The sequence below is a fragment of the Grammomys surdaster genome, unplaced genomic scaffold (assembly GCF_004785775.1).
Source record: "Grammomys surdaster isolate TR1022 unplaced genomic scaffold, NIH_TR_1.0 259, whole genome shotgun sequence".
NCBI classification, from domain to species: Eukaryota; Metazoa; Chordata; class Mammalia; order Rodentia; family Muridae; genus Grammomys; species Grammomys surdaster.
This window is the reverse complement of record NW_021604700.1, coordinates 2,724,500-2,728,030: the sequence shown is the minus strand read 5'-3', so window position 1 is coordinate 2,728,030 and position 3,531 is coordinate 2,724,500.

The window sequence follows — 3,531 nt, the reverse complement described above, 5'->3', positions numbered from 1 at the left end:
ATAGATAGATAGACAGACAGATAGATGATAGGTAGAAGATGGATGATAGCTAGGTAGATGGTAGAAAAATAGAGATAGAGATAGATAGAAATTTATTGTAAAGAATTACTTCATACAAACATCTATCAAAACCTAGGAAAGATGGCCTTACAGTTAAGAGCACTGACTGTTCTTCCAGAAGACCTGAGTTTGATTCCTAGCACCCGAATGGCAGCTCACAACCATCAGCAACTCCAGTTCCAGGTGATCTGATGGCCTCTGAGGGCACCAGGCATGCAAAAGGTACACAGTCATACATGCAGACCAAACACTCCACTACACACAAAATTAAATTAAGCTTAAAAAATAAAGATGAGCCAATGCTTTAGTTTGATTAGAGGGAGTGGGTAAAGACTGTGTTCTAGTTCAGAGCTCACCAGATAGGAAGAATCCTCTGTTCCTTAGGACAGTCAAACCTTTTACTCCATCCATGCCTTCATGTGACTTGAGGATGCCTATTCACATTAGGAAAAGCAATCTGCTTTATTTGGTCACAGGGGTAAGTGACAAGAAAGCTTAGTTGTCAGGGCAAGGCAGCAGAGCAGTCAGCCAGCAGAGAATGGCAGGTCTAAGACAGGAGTGTTGCTAGTGCCCACAACATCAGACATTCAGCCCACGAGGCTTGGTGGAGGTTGTCCAGGAGGTAGGAGCATAGGAAGGGCACATGAGAACACAGAGATGCAAATACTGAATACCAGGACAGGAGAAGGAGTTGCATCCAGTTCATAGAATGGGGGACACATGGTTGTGAGTCTGGTGCAGTGGGCAGGGCCCACTGAAGTCTATATGATTTAGCCTTATCTTTTTCCTGAATGCACTGGGCACTGTTTGAAGTTGGAAGCCGAAGAGTTGGGTGTGCTAGCTTTTACACAGAGCCCATGCCATCTGTTCTGCTGAGAAAAAAAAACCTAGAAGGGGCACCATCACAGACTGCTCAGAGGTCCTGTACTAGCCCAGGAAGGAGGCAGGGGGGTAAGAATACAGCATATCAGACAGATGAAGACTCTGGACAGACAAGAGACTCCTGCCTGCGTCTCTCCTTGTTCATATGTTTTGTGCACAAAAGAATATGCAATATTTTTCTACATGCAGGCACTCTGAAAACTTAAAACCATTTAGTAGAGACCAATATTTCCAGAGAGAGGTAAAAGTCACCGTGTTTAACAGACAGAACCATTATAGATGCATATACAATGACTTATATTTCATGTTCTTTCTGTAGATTGGCTCCAAGTTATGGTTTGATGTGATGATTTAGTAGTTTTATGGTGGCACAAGAGTTAAATGCATTCCACACAAGCCACCTCAAAGGTTTGCATTTGGATTGATTCCAAGCAAAGGACATGCACAGGACCATGGGCCGAAGCTGGGAAGCAGCAGACAGTCACACATTCACAGCATGAAAATGATGATGTTCTGCCTTGCATTGTGCTGTTAAGCTATCGAGTGCAGTAGGCGTTATGTGCACTTTTCACTTTGGATGTTTTAGACTTAGAATGCTTTTTATGAAGACTCCCCATCAGAGACTGAGGAGCGTCTATGACTGAATGTATCACTCAGGCATCAGCTAGCTGTCCTGTCTCTCCTCCTGCCCACATTGTGGGGGTTGGCACACATGGATGTGGAAGGAAAGAGGCTGGTTTTCTGGTCTTCTCTGAGGTTTTGACTTCCTTCTTGCTCTGCAGTTGGTCTCCAGTCATCTTCAAGTGAAGATCCTGGACCTGTAGCTAAGAGTTCATCTTGTCACCAAGGAACCAGTAAAGGTATAACTGAGGGAAAACAAAAGTCTAGAGGGTGTCTTTGTTCTGTATAACAACACTTCCCTTGGGGTCCTAGGTTCAGCACTTGACTGGAGCTCTGAATTAGCTGAGGGGATTGCCACACATAAACGAAGGTGGCTGAACTATGGATTAAGTAGATGTTCACCGTGTTCTGAGCAGCAAGTACTTCCCCGTGCTCTGCCCTCCTCCCAGCTCAGCCAGTTTCCTGCTTCCGAGAGAGTGAGTGGGCACCTAAGGGAGAAAACAGGGACTTAGTCAAAAGTGAAACTCTCATGTCACAGATTATTCTCTCAGCCTTCAGCTTTATACAGGCTTCAAAACAACAATAACAAAACAAAAACATTGGATAGCACCTTCCAGATTTTCTGTCGGCCACTAGCTGTTACTGTGTGCATTATGTAGAATCCACTGCTCACCCCAGGCTACTAGGCTCACCCCACTATTCAACGAGGTGCCACAGGACTCGAAGGATACAGAAGTCACAAATTAAAACCCCATCTTGAAGAAGATTCAGAGGAACTAAGTTTGGTAGGGGCATAGATTCTAGTACCATTAAGCCCCTCTGTTCCTGGTAGAGGGCCACCACTGTCCAGCGAGGCTGGAAGGACCCAAATGAAGCAAATGAGATGAAGCGACATTTGTTCTGGGGGGTGAAGTATGGATGGGTTGGGGAGAATCATTTACTAAACCCTGAGCCACTATCTGACAGGAGGTGGTAGTATCCATATCTACACTGCGATCTTACTGGGGAGAGTGCCAGTTTCCAGCATCTTCCATGGGGAACCCTGGTATTCAGCCTGCACTTAGCCTGGTATCATGAAGCCTGAGCCACTGTAGTCTGAGTTTCCAGTTCAGCTGAAAATTGGGAAAGGAGAGGCAGGACTGAGGTGAGCTGGGTAATACAAGCCTCACCCTTTCTCTGAGATCCTGCACAGAGCTGGTGTGGCAGGCAGGAGCTCAGCTGGGCACCGAGGGGCTATCTGCAGCTTGATAGTCTCTGCTGAATTATTGATGCCTCCACTGCCTCGAGACCACCCCCTTGTTAACAAATTGCCCTCTCCATGAAAATTTAAAGAGGCAAATGAGGCAATCTCTCAGCCTATTATTTCTTCTTCTTTTGCCATCTGAGCTCTAATTTTACCTCAATCAGCCCGGAAGTCCTCTCTTGGGAGATGGTCCAGCTAGGATACCCCATCCCAAGGCCAGGAAAACCCAAGCGTATGTGTGAGAGAGCAGAATCTGAGTGAGTTCTGAACTGGCCCTAGAGTTGTGATAGCTCTGGCCAGGTGAGCACTGACTGTCTGAGTGTCATTGCACCAAGAACTACTACATCTCAAGTGCATCCCTAAGAAGAGGACGACAAGTTTTGAAACGTGGTCCAGGTTCGAATTTTGGATGTCTTGGGTGCCTTAAGAATTTGTGATGGCTGTTTAGTAAGAATAGTTTTCTAGACCCTAAAAAGCAGGAGGTTGGGGCTAGAGAAATGGCTCAGATAATAGATAAGAGCATGGTGACCCAAGTTCGGATCCTAGATACACATAAAAACCCAGGTATGCTTACACCTGTGCAACTACCTTGGTACTATGGGTGATAGACACAGCAGAATCACTGGGGTTTGCTGACTGCCTCAAAAAAATAATATGTAGTAATATGGAAAGTGATGGAGCAGGCTACTTGACCTCCTCCTTTAGCCTCTATAAAGGTAAAGGCA